The sequence below is a fragment of the Artibeus jamaicensis genome, unplaced genomic scaffold (genome assembly GCF_021234435.1).
Source record: "Artibeus jamaicensis isolate MK-2021 breed Jamaican fruit bat unplaced genomic scaffold, CSHL_Jam_final scaffold_369, whole genome shotgun sequence".
Classification (NCBI taxonomy): Eukaryota; Metazoa; Chordata; class Mammalia; order Chiroptera; family Phyllostomidae; genus Artibeus; species Artibeus jamaicensis.
The window spans coordinates 22,513,697-22,539,821 of record NW_026522042.1 but is presented as its reverse complement, the minus strand read 5'-3'; positions in this window follow the sequence as shown (position 1 = coordinate 22,539,821).

Here is a 26,125-nt window from a genome sequence, read left to right as displayed (position 1 = left end):
TCAGAGAACTTTTAGGTTCACAGAGAGCTGAGAGCAAGGCACCGGGACATCGCCTCTGCCTGCTGCCCCACCCCACACCACGGCCTCCCTGGTTCAACGTCCACCGCAGCCAGAGTGGGGCGTTTGTTCTCATTGGTGAACCTACACCGACACTCATTATCACTCGAGGCCCAGGATTTACATTAAATGTTGTAACTCACTCGGGGTTACAGTCTATGGATTTGGACAGATGTAAAATGATATTTATTTATCATTACAGCACCACACAGAACATTTTCACTGCTTTAAAAATCCTCCAGGCTCCACCGACTCACCCCCCTCCTCTAGCCCCTGGCAACCACTGATGTGTTTACGGTTTCCATAGTTTTGCCTTTTTCATTTTCTTTTCCTAGTTAAAGCAAGATCTTAGGCACCGCCCACTGTTGATGTGCATGAAGCATTCGCCCATCACTTTATCCCCGAGGTCGGGCGTGGAGTGGATGGGAGCCGAGCACAGACGTAGCTCTGCCAACACGGCTGCTGCTGCTACTGAGTGCAAGTTCAACTAGCCTCGGGCTCTGGACACCCTGACCCAGTGCGATCCGGATGGCCGTTCACTCACATCCTGCCAGTTCAGTCCTTGCTTGGGCTTCAATCTGTCTCCTTCAACGAAGGGGCACTTGGTGGAAGAATCTGCTTCAGCGCCGATTCAGCCTTCATGGACTCCTGGCTCTCCCTAGGTAATTGAATTTGTTAGGAGTAGTTTTATCATATTGCCCAAAACATTTAAAGGGCTTTCTGATTTTAGTACAGTCAGATATGTATCTTAAATCCAATAATATATGTTTGAAAACACACACACCACATAGTTCATTGTCGCCAACACATTGGTTATAGGTGATTTGGCTTTACTAGGGAGGAATTGCTATAGTCGCCCGTAGGTTTCTGAGAGCCAATAAAATAAATTAGAGAGAAATGACCAGATAGCGATCTGGCTACGTGTATATGTATGTGCACACATACATATTAACACTAGTTGCAAAGCAATTTTTTTCCTGAAAAATAAGGAGGAAAATACTTAAAAATCAAGGAGGAATATGAACATATTAGAAAGTTTTTCTGTGCAATGTACTGATAGGTAAAAAGATAGGCTGTGGCTGGATGAATAACAAGCAAAACAGCCAGGTGTGTTTACAGAATGCTGTACAGGCTTCACTTGTTCTTTAACAAAGCTGTGACTATTCTGTATACCAGAATAAAAATGATTCCGAGAGCAGCATCTGTCCAGTTTGTGCTCCTGGGGCTTAACTGGAGGAGTGTGTTATGTATGTAACATTTAATCAGTCCCTGGTCACAAAAACAGTGTGGGGGGGCCCTGCTGAGGCTCACTTACATCTTATGATTCTCTTGCTCTGAGCCAGCAATGAGCAGTTATTACTCTAAAATTACCTTATGATGAAACAAGACCATGTGACTAGCCATGGCCAACTGGTTATTAATAGGTTGCGCGTCACATTTCTGGTCTGAAAATCACATCCCAGAACAGGGGCCTGTGACCGTCTGTAACTGTTTTGCCTGCTGCATTGACCCGGGACCCCACACGTTCCAATGTTGTAGCTATGGCAAGTCGGGGGCTCTGTTCACTCGGCTCATTGTGTTGAGATGAGGAGCTCTGCAGCCAAGATGAATTATCTGGGCTAAAGAGACTTCCAATCAGCCAAAAATAAGCCCATGTTAGGTTCAGCCAAGATTTGAAGAGTGTGTACTTGTTATAATATAACTGTTCGAACTAATACAAGGGGCTGAAAAATTCATCTATGTGGCTGTATGGTGTCTTTGTTTTCTTATCCATTCTTTACAAAGTTTGAACTAACTTACATTAAGATAAAATGATTCTGTTCTTCTCTCCACCCAGAACTTAGCAAAAAAAAAGTTTTGTTTCTCTAATTGCCTGTTTATCAACAGAATGTATGTGCTTTGTCTATAGCTGCCTCTAAAATCTAGTCTAATCGTATGGCAATCTACTTCCAATTTGACGTTTTAACTTTAACACATAGTAAACTATTTTTTTAGATTTTATTTATTTATCTTTAGAGAGGAAGGGAAGGAGAGAAGGAGAGAAATATCAATGTGTGGTTGCCTCTCATGAGTCCCCTGCTGGGAACTGACCTGCAACCCAGGCATGTGCCCTGACTGGGAATCGAACTGCAATCATGTGGTTCACAGGCCCGAGTTCAATCCATTGAGCTATGCCAGGCAGGGCCATAGTAAACTATTTTTATTTATAGAGTTTGCTTTATGACCTGCAGGAAAACTTGTGAAGAAAGAAGTCACAGTATGGAAGAAATCACTTACATTATATTCCAGAATATAATATTCCTTGGGTTCCTACAAGAACCCAAGAGGGGTCAGACCCAACTCCATCTTCCAGATCTGACTTTCTTGTGATATGCTCTACTTTGGTCAAAGGAGGCTTGAGGGGGAGAGTGGAGAAGGAACCTAACTTCAAAACAGGTAGGTACTTTCTTGGTCTCTAATGGAGCCATTGAGAAGAGTCAGGCATTGTCGGGGAGTTTCCTAAGAAATTTCTAAGACCTTGAACATAAAAAGTTTGGCCTTGTGCCCAAATTACAAACAGCTGCATAAAATTAGCGAAGAGACCACTCACATCAATACGCCTTTGAATGAAGATCTGCTGTGGAACCTGAGGATGAGTGGCTTTCAAGGTGCCTGGGTGTAAAGCACTTGGGGTTTGACATTGAGGTTCACACTCTCGGGGCACGATGAACGGCATGGTGACACCAGGGAGGGGCTTTCAGGACATCAGACTCCACTACGGAGGAACCTGGAACAGGAACGGCCAGTGCTGGGGATGTTTTTGGACTGGTTTGTTAAAGCAGGTAAGGCGAGCATTTGAAAGAGTCCCTGACATGTTTGAGGGCTGCTGAGGCAACACACTGCTCTGGCTAACCCAACACCAAATCTCACTTTCCTCCCTGGTAACAGAGGTCTAATTTTGGAGTCATGTTGCCAGAATAAAAGATTATACTTCTCATCTTACTTGCAATTCAGTGTGCCCAGGCCAGTAAATTCTGGACAATGTAATCTAGGCAGAGGAGTTTTATGAGGCTTCTGGAAATGCTCACTCCTTTAGAAGGAGCTTTATAAAATGTCTTCTTTTGGCCTGAAAGATGACTTGATGGCAGGAGCTTTGGCAGCCATCTTGAGATATGAAGTGACCTTGAAAATGGAAGTCAAACAAGGATTGTTATCAGGAAGTCGGATTCTAACATCTCTGATAAATATGACGTGTTTGATTTATCTTTCCTAACCTGCCTATCTCTGGGCTGCCTATCTTTGTGCATAAATAGACAAAATATGTACTGATAAGTTAACATAAGGAGGATGCTAAAATTGTAATGGAAAGTTGGAGGACAAAGAATCAATCAGATTAATAAAATATCTTGTGTATTCACAGCTTAAGTAGGCATAATAGTGCCGGGACTATATAATGAGTTGTGACTATATAATGAGTGACTATATAATGACTATATAATGAGCTTTATAAATAATTAGACTGCAAGCCACAAAACTGGGAAAAATAGTTATCATTCGAACAAAAATTACTGAGAAACTACTATAAACAATGCTTTATGTAGACATTGTATGTTTAATAAAATAATAACAATAAGTAAAATAAAATAAGTAAGACTTAGTGCCTGCTTATACTTTTATTTTAGAAGAAAGACATGCTTTTTATAAATGATACAAATTTTAAAAAAATATAGACTTTATTTTTGTAGGGCAGTTTTAAGTGCAAGGTGAAATTGAGAGGAAGGCACAGAGGTTTTGCATGTGCTTCCTGATTCCACACATGCATAGACTCCATCATTATCTTCATCTCCTACCGAAGTGGTGCAGCTGCTACAATCCATGAGTCTGCGTTGACACATGATCACTTCAAGTCCATGGTTTACATTAGGGGTTATTCTTGTTGTATTTTCTACAGGTTTTGACTAATGTATGTCATGAATCTACCTTTATAGTATCATACAAAGTACTTGCATTATCCTGAAAATCTTTTTGTGCTCCACCTTTTAAACAATTTTAAGAATGCTGTTGTTGCACAAAGAAGATCTCATGTAGTATGTGGAGACTTCAAGTTTGCAGGCACACTGGTGACGTTATTTATATAAATGTAGAGAATGTGAAGTGTCCTTGGCTTGCTTCTCTGACAACGTCGAGATAGCAGTCTCTGAAAATCCCTTGTTGTACACAAGCCAGACCCTTTAAGAATTCATGAAACAGACTGTAAAACGTTTTCTGGCCTAACTCCAGGACAGTGTTGGTTATTATTAGGTAGTCAGTTGATACATATAATATTTTTGCATTTATTCTGCAGATTTGAATTTCAAATTTGCTTTAAATTGAGAGAGCACCACACAGAACAGTGCCCTTCCAAAGAATTCAGGCTACCCTCTCTAAGCTGATATTAGGAATATTCTATTTGTACAGATTGGAAGAGATGTGAGCAAGCTGTGAAAATGATTGTGTCATTCTCAGACCAAACTTTCAAGCCAGTTAGTTAACAGATGATTTTAAAGTATTGGAACACTTACCAAGAGAAGGAGTGATTACTGGAAACTACTAATTCACTAAATATAGGACTTTCCAAACTCAATTTACACCCTGTTAGACAAGGTGGAAAAGCTAAAGATGTATTTGTGGTGGGTTATTTTCAAAGTTTCTCCCTGTTCAGGCATAAAGGCAGGACATGTTTAAGTGAGGAGACGGCCCCCATCAGAGAGATTACAATGAAAGGAGTGGGCTAGACTTCTGAAAGTCCCATTTCTCTCTCTCGGTTGTCCGTCCTCCTTCAGGTGTACGCGTGGCCAGGAGTAAACAAATCGGATCGGTGATGGATAGAAGTATGATGTGAGTACAAACAGGAAGGGCTTGTACAAGGTGAAGCTTACAGGAGTAGTTCTGTAGGTTTCGTTATCAGAGCATTGACTCCAGCGGTGCTTCTTCAATGGAGCGCTTTCTTATTTTTTTATGGATAATTAAACCCGATTGGAGGACTTAAAAGCCAATGGCACTAAGTCATAAAAATCATTTAAATTCTTGGTTGTGTAAACTTTATGTGCCTATAAGTTATTATGAGATAGAATTTGAATCACCAGTGGCATTTATAGTGTGTTGTTCATCTTCAGTCTCAAATAACCTCTGTGATATTAACTTGCACGGGCCATGATTAGGTGTGGGCAGCACTGATTTTCAGATAATAGCATTTGTTTCTATCCCTAGGTGCTTGAGATAAAGTTTTATATTTTAAAGAAACAGTTTTGAGTGACATATGAGATCAAAAGCATGCGTATTTCTTATTAAGAATTAAAAAAATGTAAAACTAACCTCAAGAAACTATTCTTAGTTGAAATTTATTACTATCTATACCTTACATTAAGATATGTTTATTGTAACTTACACAATGCTATATGTCAATTACATCTCAATAAAGTTGGAAGAAAAATCTGTTTATTATAGTTTATAACCTTCTCAGACTCATTGTATTATATATGATTCTGGTTGTGGTTTACCATTTGTTCACTAGCTCCATGTTCTTTTATTCTCTTATTAAAACAATAAAGTATTAAAATTGTTTTATTGTAGCCCTGGCTGGTGTAGCTCAGTGGATTGGGCGCGGGCCTGTGAACCAGAGAATCACAGTTCGATTTTTAGTCAGGGCACATGCCTGGGTTGCAGGCCAGTTCCCGGCAGGGGATGCACAAGAGGTAACCATACATTGATATTTCTCTCACTCTCTCCTTCCCTTCCCCTCTAAAGATAAATAAATAATTTTTTAAAAAAGTGATTTGTGTTGAATATACATTTTGTCTCTTGTTTTTTGTCCAAATTATTTATTTTTTCTCAAATCTACTTGCTCTCCATTTTCTTTCAAGAACATAAGCAAGGCTTTGGTAATTTTTTTCTCAATATACACTGATTTGGTTATCTCACAGTAATTTTATGTTATTTATTATTTCTTATGTTTATGATATAGTAAATAAATCTGATGGTGAATACATTGAAAGGGAAAAATATTTTTAAAATTTGCTTTGGACAAATCTCTGAATCTTTACCTTGCACAATGAGAGAATTATTTTAACTGTGAAATTGGCATATCTTTTTATGATTAACATCTTATATCAAAGTCACTCTCAAAAGCCCATTATTTTATGTGAGCTTTAAGAAGTTCTATTATGATAAATCAGTTATAATATAGAGCTATAACATATCAAGAGTTAAAACTGAAAGTGGGTACTAAAATAAGCTCTTCTAGGACTTTTAAGGTATAAGTTTATATATGTATATATTTAAGTCTTTTATCTATCTTGAGTTTATTCTGGTGTATGATGTAACTTAGTGGTTTAGTTGTGTAGTTTCTTTTCTTTTTCTTTTTCTTTTTTTTTGCATTTGCTTGTCCTGATCTCCCAACATCATTTGTTGAACAGGCTATTTTTACTCCATTTTATGCTCTTTTCCCCTTTGTCAAATATTAATTGATCATGGAGACATGGGTTGACTTCTGGGTTCTCTATTCTATTCCATTGATCTATATGTCTGTTCCTATGCCAAGTACCAGACTGTTTTGATGACAGTGGCCTTGTAGTACAGTTTGATATCAGGTATTGTGATCCCTCCTATTTTGTTTTTCTTTCTCAAGATTGATGATGCTCATGACACCATAAAAATCCTAGAGGAAAACATAGACGGTAAAATATCAGATACCCCAATATATATCTCCCAAATACATAAAGAACTCTTATGACTCAATATCACAAAGAAAAACAATCCAATTAAAAGATAGGCAAGGTACCTGAACAGATACTTCACCAAAGAGGACATACAGAGGGCTCAGAGACATATGAAGGGATGCTCAGCATTGCTTGATGCAGACGCCAGCCCACAGTTTCTGTAGTGTTATGGATGAGATATGAGACAAGTTCACACAGACTACTGAGTCCTGTGAGGAAAAGGGACGGCATGGCTATTCTCTCAAGGGAGGAACTCCTCTGCCTTGACAGTTTTTTATTGGGTTTCAGTTTGCACAGGAATACAGGTAGAGTTCATTAATCATTGTCAGGCAGTAAGGATCAAACAATAGATACCATACAAAGAACTCTGAAGGCCTATTCTGAGTCAGGGTCTGTTAGCTAAAGGGCTACAAAACTTTGGGAAACAAACTCATTTCCTGCTCAGACCTTTATTATTTAATTGAGAGCATTCTTAGCAAAGCAAGTTTCACAGGATTTTACATATTCTTTCCCAAGCCTGATCTCCAGGGAGCCAGTCCTTTCCAGCACAGGGCTGTACCACCCTCTGTCATTGTTTCAGGAATAAGTCAGGCAGGGACAGTAAGGCAGCCAAGAGATTAGGAGACTTCTTTCAGACAGAATGAGGACTCAGGTTTCGTCAAAGCTGAGAGGTGAGGGTCCATCACCCCCTTTTTCTATAGTCCCCCAAGTCCTTCCCTGGGGCCTCCATGTGATCGTGCCTGTCTTAGGTTGATCCTCCCTTGAGGAATCTTACCCATCATTGGCTAACCGATGAAGCATTGGGGATCAGTTATGGATGAAGTAAAAGGAGCAGAGGTGGCACCCCTGCCAGGGAGATAAGCTTTGTCTCCTTAGTGGCTTATGGTCTGAAGGTCACTCACTCAGCCTTAGCCATGGGTGAGTTACAGCTCCTGAAACCAGGCAGGGTGGTTCCCAACAATCGCTAGCCATCAGAGAGGTGCAAATGAAAACCACAATGAGACATCACTTCACACTGGTCAGAATGGCCATCATAATGCAATAAAAAAGTTTTAGCAAGGTTGTAGAGAAAAGGGAACCCTAGTGCACTGTTGGTGGGAATGCAGACTGGTGCAGCCACTGTGGAAAACAGTATGAAATTTCCTCAAAAAACCAAAGATGGAACTGCCTTTTGATCCAGTAATTCCACTCCTGGGATTATACCCTAAGAATCTTGAATCCCCAATTCAAAAGAACCTATGTACCCAAATGTTCATAGCAGCAGTATTTATGATAGTCAAGTGCTGGAAACAGCCTCAGCACCTCTTAGTGACAGTGGATCAAAAAACTGGTACATTTACACAATGGAATACTATGCAGCAGAGAGAAAGAAGAATTTCCTATTTTTCTGTGATAGCATGGATGGGACTGGAGAGCATTATGCTAAGTGAAATAAGCCAGGCCACAAATGCCAAACAACATGTGATCTCACCTGTAAGAGAAACTTAATGAACAAAACAAACAAGAAAAATAGAACCGGAGGCTCGGAGACAAGGAGAAGACTGATAGTGACCAAAGGGTAGTAAAGAGGGGGGATAATGGTGGAAAGGAGGGGAAGGCACTAGTCAGAGAACGTGTATGAATGACCCATGGACGGAGACAACCGGGAGGGGACTGGCTGTGGGAGAAGGGGTGGTGATGGGTGGAGGAGGGCCAACGGGGGAAAACTGGGACAACTTTAATAGAACGACAATAAAATATTTAATATAAAATAAATACATAAAAATAAACTATGTTCTTCATCAGCATATAATTCAGAGAATACATTGTTTTCCAGTATATACCCAATCATTTTTTCAATTATCTCTTTTTTATAAAAAATATTATTCCTTTAAATTATTCAAAGTTCATTTTTTTGAAAGAGGGTGTGTGGGGTAGGAGAAATAGATTTTAACCTGTATTAGGGAGATTGTTCATGAAATTATATATTCTGGTGGAGAAGTTGGTAGATACGAAGTTTATAGTAATTTTATTTACACCCTGACTTGAATAAAAGGTATATCTATATCTGTAATTACTGAGCATATATTAAATAAACATGTAGGGAAGACACAAAAACCTGTTTAAATTTCTGCCCTAGCTCCTGGTATTTTTTCCTCTCTCTGTCTAGATTAATGTTTACCAAGATAATCTTGCATTTCTTATAGAAGGACAGATAAGTGGTGACCCTGCTGGCAGGAAGTTCTGTCTGTAAGAAGACGATTGGTGGCTGCACCTTCCGCCCACCTGTCTGCCTGCCCCTACCAGGACCTGTTCCTGCTGACATTTGGAGACATGTTCACTGCTCACTTGACTCCAAAAATAACACATGCTGCCTGTGCATGAGGTGCAAGGCTTTGCTGTTTCCAAGAAGCCTGCATTTCCATGGAAACCAGACGGGCAGAAAAGAAAAGGATAAGTGCGTGAAATCGCTCAGCGCTTAGAAACAAAGCGGAATGCAGACCAGCGGCCTCATCTGCATTCAGCCTGTGGGAACCCGCAACTGCCCTGACCCTGGACTGCCGGAGGAAAGCCTGCTCTCCGCCGGCTTCGGTCCATGAGAAACACATCTCGGCCTCTCCCTAGACATGCTTACTTACAGGCTAGAAAAGCAGGACTTGACATCTAGGAGCCTCATCTTTTCTACTGTCTGCCACTCTTTGGTACTGTTAGGTTCACACCTCCAGTCTGGAAAATGCAGAAATCACACACAAAAAAATTCTCAACTGCCCATCATTTCAAATGAATGTTCAGAGCCACTTAAATCTTAAAATCTAATGAATGATGCTTTGACATCTTTAGGAAACATTATTATAAACAAAAGATCCTTGCTCATCATAACTTAAGCAATGGATATTTGTCCAATGTCCCTGAAAGACTTGCTATTGGCAAACAGGAATGTCTTCTGTTCAGAAACCAAACAACCATAGGTCCAGAGAAAGAAAATTCTGAATATCTCTACCCCCAGAACTTCCTGAAGGAATATGAGATTTTGATTTACTTGATATAAAATTTTTACTAAGACTACATGTATTCTATGAAACAGAAGTCACTTCCATTGGTTTATAAAAACCATGCGATCACTTCTCATTAAGGTAGAAAAGAGCTGCCATGATTGTGCTCAGTAGCTGGTGTCCCTCTTCCCATTGTTCCCTCTCCCCCGCTAGCATCCTGGTCACCTACCCCGGTGTTCAGAGGAGCGCTCCTGGCCTGATATGTATCTTCTGGGTTCCTGGAAAGAGAACACAGGTGTAGGCTGAGGCCCCTCAGTTCACTTTTATCTCTTGAGTTGTACCTGATGTCATGGTGGAAAGATTACTTGAAACTCTATTCAATGTTTTCATTTCTGTATGAGCTACTCTTTTTGGTGCAGGACAAGTATGGGTATATCGTGGCTATTTGCCACTGCAGAATTCAGATAGTACAGCATGTTAAATTAGCTGTACAAGGGGCTGTCAGACCGAGGCGGCTAAAGCATAAACAGACCAAAATCAAAGGCTGTGAGTACCTCAGGGATTGAAAATCAAAATTCCAAGGCAACCAATCAGAAATAGCCAATTAGGCTTTAGGTTACAGCCAACCAAAGATTTTCTTTGTGCTGTTTCCTGCCTTCTCCATATGTCTCAGCCCGAGCCCCTCCCAGCAGAGCACTCAAACGCTTCCGGTTCAGTGCTGCCTGATTTTAATCAATGTTTGCTCAGACTCTTAAATTTCCGACTATGACTCAGTTTATCTTTTAACTACAGCAAACAAATCTGTCTGGTAGCTGACGGAATGAATAAACTTGCCCCCGAAAAGAAGAGGTCAGAGAGGACAAATGTGGCCCCCGAGCAACAGGTGCTGTGAGTAGACCGTGTACGTGCTGCTCAGTTGGAACCTTCCTCCAGTTCTTCTCAAGGAAGAGTCTTACATATTGCAGGTCTTAGTACACGACGAAGATTGTATTTTGTCACTTTCCCCCTTACTGTGATGATAAGGCGTATGAGGTATTTGCTGTTGTTCCCTCAACCCTGTGAAACCGAAACTGTTTCAACCCCCCTCTCCACTGGAATTTGTCGTGTCAACGAGAGAACACAGCTGTGGAACCCCTGGATGTCAGGCTTTGATAAAGTTAAGCCCATTTACAGATCAGATCCAGGAGGAATGCCTGTTGAAGCACAACCACTGGTCCTCTCTTCCATCACACACACACACACACACACACACACACACACACACAGGGGCGTTTTGAGAGACTGAGTATGTTCTTTGAAGATGAGAGATCTCCACACAGTTTGGGCTTGGAGACCCTCGTTCTGGTTTGGGGGGGCGGAGCACACACACACGCAGGCACACACAGACACAACATAGGGAGACCTGAAAAACCCTTATGATCTTCTGAAAAGACAACAACAGCAGTCCAAGAACAAAGGAGTTGGAGATAGAGTGGGGACGGGTGGCAGACACCTCTGTGATGCCAACGTAGGTACGTCTACACCCGTCTCTGAGGCCTGCTGCAGCTTAGCACCTGGGAGACCCACAGAGGCAGTGCCGCGTAGTGGTTGAACTCAGTGTGGGGAGTCATACTCCCAATTCTGGCTGTGGAATGGTAGGCAAATAACTTAATATTGGTGCCTCTGTTCCCTTAGATATAAATTGTAGAGAGAATTAAGTATACTAATACATAAATGAAGTGTGTAGAACAGTGTATGCCATGGAGTAGGGGCTGGAGAAATTGTAACTAATTATTCTAGTCACTCAACAGGACGGGACTACTTACAGTAGATGAGCGCTGTTACCGCCGGACGTCCCTCCCACCCTCGGTTTCCCGACTGACACTGCGAGACTGCAAACACCGTCAGAAATTCACGCTGCTGCCCAGGCTACTTGGGAGAGGCCGGGGGATGGGCCCAGACTACTGCCTGCCTGCACTTGACCAGGACTGCTATTGCCTCTCCCTGTAGAGATGAAGTTGATTTATAGAAAAGTAAGTCACACCACGTAAGTAAGTTTTGAAAATTCGCATTTGGTCTATTATTATTTTATTTGTTTCCTAAACTTTCCTTTTATCAGCTGCTCAATTTTCTATTAGTTACTCAGATTTTTCTGGCCTTCTCTTGTTTTCTTATGCATCACACAACAATACCTCAACTACCTGAAAGCAAAAAGTAGATCTAAGATCCCTTTTCTGTATGTGTTTTCTGGGGTAATAAAAATCTTATGTTTTGGAGATACGGAATGAATGAGTAGCTCGGTATTCCTAGCTTGGATTCCTGGCAAGGCTCGCAGAAAGTTACCTACAGGTAGAGAAGGCACCTACGCCTCTGTAGAATTCCAGTATTCCATCATTTCTATTTGAGCAGGTTGCATTCTTTTTCTTTCAGTTCCAAAATGTGTTGAGGAATATATATGCACTAATGAATTTATTAATTTAGTCAGCTTTTGCTTCACTCATTCATAGATTTTAGAAATTAAAATTACTTAAAATTAAATATACTTTAAGAAGGAACTTCAAAGAAATCTCCTTGGGGTAAATGGAGACACAAGATTCTCAGGACACAGCTAGAATTGCTAAATTAAGATATATCACACACAAGTGGCGTAATCCGACACCTTCACATTATCCATGCTACTTAAAAGGTTTTTTTTTTTTAATGTATTTAAAAATCACAGGAGTTTGTTTGTTTTGTTAAACTCGGTTTGACTAACAAAGAGCAAAGGGAGATGAAGCAGCGTTCAGTGCACGTCTTGGAAGAGTGTTACTATTCTTTTTTGACAAGTTGGAAGAGGTAATTTGCAAACTTCCCTTCCTAACTTTTTTTTATCACAGTGTACACGCAGTGCTTTCTCACTGCCGCCATCAGTTTTTATCTGTCATCATCGTCACAACCAGCATCCTCACAGACATTTATTTTGCATCTAATCTGTTCCTGGGAAAATATAACGGTCCTTGAAAAGGGAACCTAAGCTAAGAGGAAGAGCAATCCTCACAAATAATTTGATTCGGAGACCTGTTTTGGAAACTTGATTGCTGATGATTTAATTTTAATTAATCTATCATAATGGTGTGGCATTTGCTCTTCTAGGCAGTAACAAAACTTAAACTTAATACTAAGTGGTGCCAGGATATTAAAAGGGATGCTCATATTCGGTCAACACTCGTGCAGCTGCAGCGGCACCCTGAGCACCGGGGCGAGCATCGCGCTGATGTTCCCTGCTGGTTAAGAAAACTCTGTGAAGACCAGTTCTTTTTCTGCTTACCTTCAAACAAATTTAAAAATGACTATTCTGCATCACTGAGATTGTAATGTTATCGACACAAAGTTTTTCTTAAAACCATCTGTTTTTCATTAATGGATGATGAAAGAGTATCATAAACACAATTTGGCTGGATTCTTACATAATTCCTTCCATAATTTATAGCCATAAACTCATGCCAAAAATAATATGTGGTAATGGAGTATTTTAAAACAGTTTTAAATATTAAATATAATATTGAAAAAAAATCAACTCAACATAAAATAATTTTTTTTAACTTGGCAAATTTATTTTTCAATTTAAGAATGTAGAAAATTGCCCCAGAGCCATGACATACTATTTTGAGGAATGATTTCTAACAGCTGTAGTTTTGATATATAACAACGTTCTAAGTGTATTTAGCTTTTGGAAGCTGTAATAGTGTCTCTAAATGGGAGCTGTGCAGAGCGAAGGGTATGGGCTTGACCTTCAAAGGCCAAGTCTCGTAACTTCATCCTGCCTTTGGTGCTGGACTGGCCCCATGTGCTTCTGCCAGTCAACGTTCTTTGCCAGCTAACCTAACAGACATCCACATTTTGGGGTAACCTTTCAGATTAAATGAAAATATAGGTTATGAAAATTATTTAATATAATATTATTTAAAAGTTTTCATCAGTCTATATATTTTCACTAGCATTAAAATTTTAATATTTTTCTATTAGTCACTGGCCCATGTCATAAACTTATATGGTGTCAATTTATTAACAGTTAATGTGTATATTTTATGAGTACATTTTGAGTTCCTTTATAATCTTTCAAATTCTGTTTTAATTTGTTTATAAATTTTAAAAACTTATACTGTTCTTCAGTTATTTCCATCAGAAATCTTCTATTCTTGCTTGCTCTCATAAGTATAACCCCCATGTTTCATTCTTTTCTTGAATTTAGAGTTTTTTTATATATGCATTGCTCATTTTCAGCAGCTCTTGCCATAAAAATATATTACACTTAAAGCTATGTCCCCTTAAATTAAACTTTTGTAAAATTGAAGAAGATCATGAGTAATGAAGCTTGGCAGCATGTTTGAGCAATAATTTATAGTTCACGATGTTGACCAATATCGATTCCTGTTGACCTGGTTACATCGTTACCTCACATAATAACACCTGATTTCTTTTTTAAAAATTTATTTAATTGTTGTTCAAGTACAGTTTTCTGTCTTTTACTCCCATCCCAGCCCACCCCTGCAGTGCTCCCCACCTCCCTCCCATTTCCACCCCCCCTAGTTGTTGCCCATGTGTCCTTTATACTAGTTCCTGTAAATCCTTCCCCTTTTCCCCCTGAAATCCCCTCCCCTCTTCACTCTGGTTCCTGTTAGCCTGTTCTCCATTTCAGTGTCTTTGGTTATATTTTGCTTGCTTGTTTGTTTTGTTGTGTAGGTTCCTGTTAAAGGTGAGATAATATGGCATCTGTCACTGCCTGGCTTATTTCACTCAGCATAATGCTTTCCAGTTCCATCCATGCTGTTGCAAAGGGTAGGAGCTCCTTCTTTCCTTCTGCTGCATAGAATTCCATTGTGTAAATGTATCACAGTTTTTGGATCCATTCATTTACTGATGGGCACCTAGGTTGCTTCCAACACTTGGGTATTGTAAATTGTGCTGCTATGAACATTGGGGTGCATAGGTTCTTTTGGATTGGTGTTTCAGGGTTCTTAGGATATAATCCTAGCAGTGGAATTGCTGGGTCAAAAGGAAGATCCATTTTTAGTTTTCTTAGAAAATTCCATACTGTTTTCCATAGTGGTTGCACCAGTCTGCAATCCCACCAACAATGGATTAGGGTCCCCCTTAAAGTACCAATGACATACTTCACAGACATAGAACAAACACTTCAAAAATTTATATGGAACCATAAATGACCCCAAATAACAGCTGCAATTTTGAGAAAGAAGAACAAAGTAGGAGGGATCAAAATACCTGATATCAAACTGTATTATAAGGCCACTGTAATCAAAACAGCCTGGTAGTGGCATAAAAACAGGCACATAGACCAGTGGAACAGAACAGAGAGCCCAGACATCAACCCAAGTCTCTATGGTCAATTAATATTTGACAAAGGGGGCAGCAACATAAAATGGACTAAAAATAGCCTCTTAAACAAATGGTGTTGGGAGAACTGGACAGCTACGTGCAAAAAAATGAAACTTGAGCACCAACTTACACCATACACCAAAATAAATTCAAGGTGGATAAAAGACTTAAATATAAGCCATGTCACCATTAAAGTCCTAGAGGAGAACATTGGCAGGAAAATCTCAGATATTTCATGCAGCAACATTTTTACTGATATGTTTCCTAGAGCAAGGGACATAAAGGGAAAGAACAAACGAATGGGATCTCATAAAAATTAAAAGCTTCTGCATGGCTAGAGAAAATAGTATTAAAATAAAAAGAGAACCAACTATATGGAAAAACATATTTGCCAATGACCCCTAAGAACACCTGATTTCTGATTTTAAATCTGATATTTTAAATTTGTTTGGAAACTCAGGAAAGTTCCTTTTTCATCCATTTTTCGAGCAGAAATACATTGTCTTTTTATGTTTAATGCTAAAGGAAGAATTCGGTTGTTCAGTAGATGTCACTGTAAGTCTGTTCTACTGTTGGATTATGTTCTTATGTTCATAGTATCAAAGCTGGAGTACAGACATGTTCGATTTCTTTCATGTCAACATATCTTAATGTCTCAACTTTGATTGAACAGATAAATGGATTTCCCTTAAATAAAAATAATTACTCAGGATAATGAAACATACAATTCATGCATTTTCATTGTGGTCTCTTTTTATGGCATTAAAGAATTATTAAACTAATGCAAGTTCGGAATAAACTATCAGAGAAACTCAAGTTGGTCAGTAGAGCTTCACAAATGATTTAGTGGCTTGTTCTCTGTCATTGTCTGTGTAAAGGTTTGTTATGAAAAAAGCCTTGTTTACAGTTCACTATTTTTGAGCTCTCTCGAGAGAAAGAAGCATGCCTGATACATTGTAATTTTTGGTTCAGAAACAGGAAGTTTGGTTAAAAAACAGAAGCAGGAAGCTCCCTTTATGGTCCTTTTCTTTCAGAAAATTATCTCTAGGCTTTAACTTTTATATTGCTATTAAACATCCTTTTATACATCTTTAATCATCTTGACCTTGGCCTTCCGTACAGCTCTCTGTCAAGGGTGTCTCATGTGTGGTCCCAGTCCCCTCATTTTCAGGACTGTGAGACATGCGTGCTCCTTTTGGAACCTTCCTTACAGTGTGTCTTTGCTCTCCCAGGCAAGATGTTCTAGATTCCGGAGCTCTTCCATTATCATTATAATTTTTAATCTCTCTCTCTCTCTTGTCTAGCTCCTAAAGTGTGAGCTCATATGGAATTTTTAAAAATTTTGTTCATTGTTAAAAAAATAACTGGTGTTAACTGAAAGTCTACTGTAGGCCGGCCTCCTTTCACCGTCCAGGTGCTCTTCACATGGCGTTGAAGTCAGCGTTCATCTGGGTGGGCTGCCCGCGCAGTCTTGGTGGTACGGCACTGATACACGCATGTGTACACACACACACATCTCTACATATACACATACATGTCTACATATCTCTGTATCTATCTACAAATCTACATCGATCTCCTTATACCTTCTGTATTACTATATGTCTATATAGACATAGAGGTGTATGGAAGGTGGTTCAACTTAGGGTGTTTTGATTTTATGATAACAATTACATGGTATGTTAAACACTTTATTATAAAGCATGCTTTGCATTAGACTGTTTTTCCCCACTGTAGCATGCTGTAACATGCTGAGCTACTGAGTGTGCTGAGGCCAATGTTATGTTATTGTTACCGCTCCTGGAACTCTGTATTTTTATTAGATCATCAGTGTATGTGCCAGAATTTGTCTGCAGTATTATACTTCATTGAAAATTAGGTTAAATTGATAGTTTGTTGTAATAAACCCCAACATACATGAAATGATCCTTCACATAATTTAAAATAAGTTATTAACTTGATAATTATGTCAATTGAGTAATGTTGAATTTCTATGTGTTATTTCACTAGAACCCCAAATTCTGGGAATGATACTGTCTATAACTTCATGAAAATTACTTTACCTGAGATGCATTTTACAATATGCAGTCCTATGGACCTATCTGTGACTAACAACCATGCATCAGTCAGTTTCCACATCCCGACTGACTCCGGGTGTTTCCCAGGCAACGAAGCAATGGAGCCTGTAACTGTTGCTTTACCTCCTGGGTCCGTGTGTCACAAACAGGCAGTCATCGTGCCTGGGCATTGCTTAATGCATTTTATGTACCATGAGGGAAATTGGCAAAAAGCTCTCAAGTGTTTTCCCTCTAGTTCAGAAACACAAAACAATTTGTAAACTATTATCTCTATGAAGAGAAGAGAAATGAAGTGTTTGCTCTGCGTGGCTTTTACCTGATTTTAGCTTAAGTGTGTATTTGATTGCCGATGTTGGACAGAAGATGCTTTTCCGTAGTTGCTCTAACTTGGGTAGTCTCTGAAAAAGAATACAAATATTTTACAAGATTATTTCAGGAAGCCAAAGAAAAGGAAGGCATGAGGTTTCCTCTCCCATGCGGGCCTTCCCTGCCCCCAGCAGACCACACTAGCCTGGGCCCGGCATGGAGCCGCGGTCACCCTGCGCTCCTGCAGCGGGGCTGCCACACGGCTGTGAAGACCTTGCTGATTTCTGCTGCCTCTTTACAACAGTGAGACCTCGCAATACAGATATTCATTCTTCTGAAGTAGATGCAGAGTGAAGAAATGGAGTGTTTTTGACCTCATTCACAAACTCTAAATACATGTATGAAGAATACTTTTGGAGTGTCCCTATTTGCAGAGATACAAATATAGATGTATCGAGTCTGTCAGAAAAAAGTCCAACCATTGTTAATGTCATGAGAATGGTTTGCATGACATTGATGTAACCTGGCAGCCAAGGAGAGTGGATTGAAATGTAGGAGTGTGGACAATGGTGACTTCACTGCACTGGTCAGTGGGGGCAGTAGACACTGTTGAGTGAGCATGTGCACTGTGTGGCTGTTGCATTCAAAATGGGTAAGGAAGTAGAGCCATGCATTTGAATCAAATTTTGTGTTAACTTGAACATTCCTCTGTGGAAACTTCAGATGATTCAGAAAGCAGCAGCTCTGGGCAACTGGTGATTGGCAGCTTCATCATGGCAATGCCCCACTCATGGATCACATTTTGTGCAGAGATTTTGGTGAAACATCAAATCATCCAGGTGACTCAGATCTCCTACATCCCAGATTTGTCATCTTGCAACTTCTGGTTTTTCCCAAAACTAAAATTAACTTGAAAGGGAAGAGATTTCAGACTGGCAGTGAGATTCAGGAAAATACAAGGGGGCAGCTGCTGTGATCTGAGTGAGGTCCCCAGGTGCCTACCGTGAACAGGACTAAGGCCTCACTGTCCTGTGGACAATGTTTCTTGTATCTTCAATAAATGTGTCTTCTTCAATAAATGTCTCTATTTTTCACAGTATATGGCTGGATAGTTTCTGGACAGGCCTAATATAGTACAGAATCCTATTTGATGGTAAAGGAATTGTTTAAAAGTTGATGTGCATCAATGCACATTTTAATATTTATGTTTCACAGCAGCCTGCTGAGTCGGGCAACATTATTATGCCTGTTAACTGATGGGAAAACCAAATATCAGAAAGCCAAGGTTACGGAACTCATATGTGGGAGTTGAAACCAGGTCAGCTATTTTTGCACCATAGACACTATTATTCTTTTACGATGCATGGGATTCAGTGGTGCTATTTTCTAAACTCTGAACAAATTGGAAAACCCTGGGGAGGAGCCGTACTACTTAGAAAAAATATTACATTCCCATTCACAAAGAATCATTTAGGGGGTGGGTACAAAAGTGATGCTTGATGATAGCACTGATTTTTATATCCTTTTCCTTAAAACAAACTACAAGAAGAAACTTTAAAAGTGGTGGCACTCCACTGTCACTTCTGAAATTACCTCTTCCAGAGGTACTATACCTCTAAAAAACAGAAATATTATAGTGTTGCCCAGCAGGAATTGTTTTAGATCCTTGAAGCTAGTAACAACATTTGACTTTGCAAACCTAAATCTCTTTTATTATAAAATGACCTCATCCTGAATCTGGGTTATAATTAAATATAAATAAGTATAACAGATGTAATTAAAAATTATATTCCCTACTCAACCTATTTGTCTTAAATATATATACATATACAAGCATATATTATAATTATTAAATTGAATGAATAACTATTTTCAGCCATTTAATTAGTACTTTAGAGATCAGAAGACTAAATCTTCAGTAGAAATTAATGTGTAATAGATTGGTTGGGGGCAGCATGTGTTACTTTTGAGTTCTCAGATGGTTAGCAAAAGCTAGAGACTCCAAGTGAAACTTTTGGTGGTGAAGTGTCCCTACCCTTAGTCTTACTCCTTTGAGTTAGTCCCAGACGGCAGAAAAAGGAAGGGGTTACTTTAAGTGCTATTTTCTTGCTTTTTGTTCTCACATCATATGTGTTAAATTGTAGCTCCAGGGGATTTATTGCATTAGTTATTTTAAAAGCATGTCTGGTCAAGCTATCTGATTTTAGTATATATCTCTGAAAGAGCACTCGGGACACCATGCATGTCAGAAATCCAAGGAGTGCCCTGGCCAGGGTGACCCAGTGGATTGAGCACCAGTCTGTGAGCTGAAAGGTCACTGGTTCTATTCCCAGTCAGGGAACATGTCTGGGTTGCAGCCCAGGTTCCCAGTTAGGGGTGTGTGAGAGGCAATGAGTCGATGTTTTTTTCCCTCTCACCAAAAACAAATAAATAAAGTCTTTAAAAAAAATCCAGGGAGTCAGCGAGACTAGGTGGTATAATCTTATGAAGCACAGCAAACCTCAGCAGGGAAGTAGGGACCCGAGGAAAAAAGCTCTGCCATGGAGGCTTGGAGCGAAGGGATTCTGCTGTTGCCGTGTTACCGAACAGAGGTCCAAGGGGAGCAATATTGGGTCCACCTAGGGACGCTAAAAACTGCTACAGAACAACAGGGGCCCCTCCCTTGGACAATATACTAATACCTACTGGGCTCCTCTGTCCCTGCCAATTGGAAAGACATCTCTCAATGCTAGAGATTTGTGAAAAGGAAGGGAAAGGTTTATTTAATGCTATTCAGACCTAACATCTTCATTAAAATATCAAAGTCCTTCAGGATATCTACCTACACGTGCGCACACACACAGCACTCCCTTCTCCCACTGTCCTAACTCTGGTACCCTAAATGAGGAAAAGAGCATACATCCGTTTTCCCAGGCTGCTGGGAGTGGCACCTGTGTCACCATCCAGGCAGGATCTCTAATTAATCCAAAGCCATGTGGCGCCTTCTCATGGTACACCGGCAAGAGTTCTTTGTACCTGTTTTTCTAGGCAAAGTCTCTCCTGCTTCCCAGGCCACGCAGCCAAAGGGAGCACCCCAAAGCTGTGTGGGCCTCTTATACCAAAGCTGCAGGGGTCTGCACTCTGCCAAAAGCGTGTGGCTTTCTTCTTCATCTGGCTGAAGGGGTCCCTACTCTGGCAGAGCTGCGTGGCTCCCCCTGCCACCTGGGCAAGAGGGTGTCCTCACTCTGCTAAAACTGCGTGCTTCTCCCTCCCACCTGGGCAAGAGGAGGGTCCTAACTCTACCCCGAACCGCATGGCTCCCCCTGCTAAAGCTACATGGTGATTCTCTCACATGGCTGCAGGAGTCCCCATTCTGGCAGAAAGCGTGTAGTTCTCCCCTCAATGGCTGCTGCCTCTGCATTTAAATCCCCGCGCCAGTCCTCCTTTGCAGCCCCATTTCTGACTCCTCCTATAATTGGTTACACCTGCCAGGAATCCCACATCCTCCCAGCTTTACTGGGATGCCATAGTGAGTCTGGGCAGGTGTGGCCCCATGGCGTGGAGCCAATCAACTCCAAGCTCTCACATAGGCGCTGTAACTCAGGGGACCAGCCCCCAGTTACATCCTGGGTAGAAGCCACTCCCATCTCCCTGGCTCTGAGCATGGCCACAGCTATTTAACGTATCTATGAAACCAGTTAAAGGTTAGAGATATGTTAAATGACTACACCAGAGGTTAGTGAAACCGTTGTTATGCAAAACAGCTCTCAATGGCCCTGCTCCATTTGTCCCTTCCCCCAACTGACACCTGTGGTGGCGGGGTAAAGGGTGAGGACATCTTATATGTCTTTCTAATATTTCCTGGACACCTTGAGTTCTGGACACCATTCCAAATCTTTTTTGGGACCCCCCTCTTGGCTGCCCCCTGTATCAGCCAGGTGCATGCAAATGAAATGAAGCCTCAAAAGGGAATAAATATCTTTTACTTCTGTTTTCATAGAATCCAAAGACATTAACTACTGAAGTAATATCCTGGCTCTATCATAAATCATTGTAAAGTATGTACACTGTATAAATACCCGGACTTACATAGCTAGTGTCCTCTTCCAAGGAGTCTAAAAATTTGGTCAACAATGCATATTTTAAAAATTCTTATATTGTTTGTACAGTGAATTTTGACAAAGCATAATATAAGTGCTGTATGTTTGGGTGATATAATAGCGTAAAGGCTTTTGAGCAGAAATATGTAGTTTTTATTTATTAAGTGAATCTTTATTGAGGACTGTGAAATCAGAATAATAGCACCTAATTCAGTGGCTTTTTAAAGTGGAGTTAACTGAAATTACTTATGAAAACTATGTGGATAGTTGTCAAATGCAGATTCCTAGGCTTCAAGTCAGTCTTCTTGAATCCAATACTCTGTGGAGGGAGATTTAAGATCTAAATTTAAAAAACATGCCCATATAATTCTTAACATTAAAGCTTAATAAAGAACCTCTATATCATCCTGGCTATCTAATAAATTTATAAAATGTTATATGAGATATTGGGAAATGTTATATGTAGATGTCTAAATATATAGAGCGTACCTGATACATAAATACATGCATGTAGGTTTTATCAATAGTCAATAAATATTATTTGAATAAATATATCATAACAATAATCATTTTAGGTTTATATACACATTACAGAAATACATAAATAACTATTGCTTATTCTAAAGTTAATTCAATATAAGGCTAAATTATAATTTCAGAGGTGGGTATTTCAAGTTTGAGTTATTTGAAAAATACCTTAGTATCTTCTTCAAGGACTGATTTAATCTTTATGCAATAGGTTTTAATAAATATTTGTGGAGTAAAGGAATAGAACAGAATTGGACATTATATTTTGCATTATAACATGTTAAGCCTAAAATATATCCATGCATTTCTAATAAAATTTGATTAAAGATGCTTCTATCCACAGTAGTTTTCTCTTGTTGCTCATTGAACACTTTGTGTCTATCACTGCAGCTTTTACTTGGAGAAGTATAGTTTAGCATCCCATACTGAATTAGCACACGTTGTGAACTGAGTCTCTAAATGAGCATACTCTTCATTTTTACTAAATTTTTTAATTTAAAGAGCTGAATGTTTAACTGGGAAAGTGTCTTCTACTTCCAAATGAAGTGTTCTGAGGTAAACACTAGACTGTACCGGAAGGATGAGATATTCATTGCTGCTGGTAAAACTCTTATGTCTAAAAAGATGTTTGTAAACCTCAATGACAGGAGTGTCCACCGACTGCGAATGGATTCCAGTGTCTGCCATTGGAGGAAAGTACAGAGATGGCAGTCAGATTTAAAAGGGGCAGATTGGAAAGGTTGATTTTAGCAGCAGGGGAAAATGCTTTGAAGTTTTTCTAAAGGAATGTGTGTTAAGCACTTATGGGCGGGGTGTTTTTATAGACTAGGATTCTTATCTGTGGTGCAGCTTGAATTGGAATGGGCACACTTATCTGCAGAGTTTTTCTGAAAAAAATTAAAAGTCAGTAACCTGTGGGTTGAAGAGCTGACATCGAAAGTCAAAGTGCTTGAGGAATTATGATGCAGTGTTGACTTCAACAAGCAACACATATTTTGACTTCACCCTGTGCCAGCATCGTTATCTTCAAACTATTTTTCAAACACAAACATTTATCTACCTGAGCACTGGACTGCTCAAATCATAATTCTTAATGTGGCCACAAGGTTTTTTAATCTTTTAATTGGCTACCTTAAGGAATTAAATGTACATCAAATGGTAACATTACAGGAAATAAAACTGCATCTTAACACTGAGATTAAATTTATAACAGATAGCCCCCCTAGTGCTTTTTCATTCTGTCATCTAAAATTGCTTTTTTTCGAACCTGTTGACAAGTTCTCATACTACATAGTTAAGCGACTTTTCTAGAACTTGAGAAAACTACCCAGTTCCATTTGAAATGAGCTATAACTTTAAAGAAGATAAAACAGCCAAGAGTCCCACATTCCCCAGTTTTGCTTGAGAATTTTTTTAATGAAGTTCAGTCTCAAAGGTCTCATTTAAATGGAAATAGAGTAAAAAGATTTTTCCTTCGCTTTTACTCTGTGAACATGTGAAATCATAAAGAAAATTGAAAGTTTGAAGAATTATTACCTGCACATAGGGCTTCCACTGCCTTCTTCAGCTTCTAAAGATTTTTTTATTTTCAAGGAAAAAGCACTGGGTACAGCTGGATAGTCAGGCTGCTCCTGCTTTTCGTGACCTTTCCGAGCAGTGAAAAATGCTGTTCTTCTACAAATGTGAATTCTCCAAAAATAATTCTGAAATTAATTTTGTTATGTGACTTAATAACTTACTGAGTGACAAGATTTTAAATCTTAACCTGTCAGCAACCAAGTTCACGTAATTATTCGAAAACCATCTGTGTGTCTGAGTCAGGTTCAACGACCATAAAAGGACATAATGTGATAGTTAAGCTCCCTTTACCTTTGTCATTACACAGTACGACAGGCACAGACGTGTTTTTCTAAGGAGTGGCTAATTTCTTTACATTTTATACTGACTAATGTGCCTTGACAGTGGTACTTGAATTTCACTGAGTAGTCTTGATCCATTACCATAGGATCAAGTTCAATAGAAAGATAATATTTCTCTCTAAATATTTATTTACATACATGTAAGGTTTCAGATATAAACATGTTATATGTAAATGCTTTTTAAATCTATCTTGATGAGGACTGACTTTATTGTTTTACAGACTAAAGCTCAAGATTTATATGTAAGAAGTTCTTCACTAAATATGCATTCTTATCCCTCTGAATTGATTAAACTTGGTATCTTTGTTAAGCAAATTTTACTGCAAGCAGAAACAGAATTTGTGATGGACTGGCAAAGAAGATATAACATTCTATAATTTGACTAGAGCTATTGTTGAATGCAAATTAGATTTTTTAAAGTGTAACTTACTATGCTTACTATAATTTCATAAACCACTAATTTTCTCCAGCCTACAGTCATCCACTTTATTTAATTCTTTTCATTAACATTTTGATTGGAATTTTAAAACTTGACTAGACATCCCAGAAAGAAACATGTACATTTTGGTTTTTAGCTAGGATGAAGAATAACATTTAGTTACTTGTTTTGCCCCCTGGCATCTTGTTGTCTTGTTACATGAAATTTCAAAATATTCTATATGAAAAAAGTTAGGAGATATATATATATATATTTCATTTTCAAGTCACTGACTCTTCAGTTCAAAGAATCAGCTTTGAGGTTTATCAAAGGATTGTGGCCTTTGACGTGACTTTGAAGAAGCTGTAGTACACTGTGAAAGTGCTTCATTGGTATCAACAGCAAAGCTTGGAAGGTGAGAAGTTAGAATGTAAAATACTTAATAGCTTAAAATAAAACCGTTCACACAGAATTTTAACTACTCACTACAGGCTATGGAGAGCAGAGAGCTTGTCCTACTCCCTCTTCTCTCTCCTGGGCTTCTGGAAATCTCTATTATTTCATAGACATGCAATCAAGTGTTTCTTGAATGAATGTTGAGTTTAACAGATCAGCTGTTCATTATAAATCCATCACCTTGTGGACCTTTAAATACACTGGCAGGACATCCGGAATCAGGCCAATTTGCCCTCAAGGATGAAGATGTTCTCAGTGTAATTGTAGGTGATGCCATGGGTATCGCTTTACAATAACAGCCATTATTTTTTATTTGCTGTTTTAAATCAGGGAACAATTTTGGAAAAGGCACAGTGAGATAGACAATATTCTTTTCATTTTTTATTTCATCTTCATTGTATTTTTTCATTACCATTTAGTCCCCTTATACCCCACTGCCCCAGCAATCACCACACTGCTGTCCATGTCCACGAGTGTTTTTTCCTTTTCGCTCAGTCCCTCCACCCCTGACCTCCTCCCCACTGCAGCTGTCATCTGCTCTCCATCCGAGTCTGTCTCTGTGTCACTTGTTAGTTTGGTTTGTTCATTAGATTCCACATATGAGCACACAAGATCCTTTTTAGAGCACTGGATTTTATTAAGTCTATTACAGCACTGAGAAAATTGCTTTAATAAGAAAAATGTCACAGGTATATTAATTTTTATGACATTTTAACACGTCTCATTCCAGAAAGAATTTGAAATGAAAGTTTGGAAAATCTGAGGTTAAGAACTCCCCTTGGAAAAATTTTAGAAACTTGGAATCTTGCCACCTTACGGCTTAAAACTTCATGGTACTGGGACCTTTTTTTTTTTTTTTTTAGGTCTGGCAGGGTGAAGTGCAATCCCTTTCTAATTTTTGTGTAAGGCTAGATACCAAGCTTGGTATTTTAGTGTCTCAGCATTCGGTCCTTGGTCAGGGATTGTGTGTTGGTATCCAGGTAATGCTCATCGTCATGTTGCTCAGTGCACACTGAGAGCCTAAGCCAAAGGAAGAAAACTCAAATGCCCTTAAGCCCAGAAAAGAAAAGAAAAGAAAATGAGTGGAACCAATTCACTATTGAATTAAAGGGAATGTACTTTTTCTAAAGAGAAAACAGCTGTTTTCTCCATGGAAGGCAGGTTTCTTTGGAAAAGACCATAATGCTGAGGAAAATAAGGCAGCAAGAAAAGAGGGAGAG